Here is a 227-nt window from a genome sequence, read left to right on the forward strand (position 1 = left end):
TACCATACATTATGGGCTATGAAAGTGCCAAGCATTTGTTTTACCAAATGTTATGCAACATAAATCAAGATTAGTTATTTAACAAGCAAAGTATTAAAGAGTGAACAAGATAACAAATACAAAACATGTTAATATCAAACATTACAGTCCCTATTGAGTTTACATTATACCTATTCTTACACCATTAATGTAACCTTTTCACCTTGACATAATAAAATTAGTTAAAC

The sequence above is a fragment of the Populus euphratica genome, unplaced genomic scaffold (assembly GCF_000495115.2).
Source record: "Populus euphratica unplaced genomic scaffold, PopEup_1.0 scaffold1474.1, whole genome shotgun sequence".
Taxonomy (NCBI): domain Eukaryota; kingdom Viridiplantae; phylum Streptophyta; class Magnoliopsida; order Malpighiales; family Salicaceae; genus Populus; species Populus euphratica.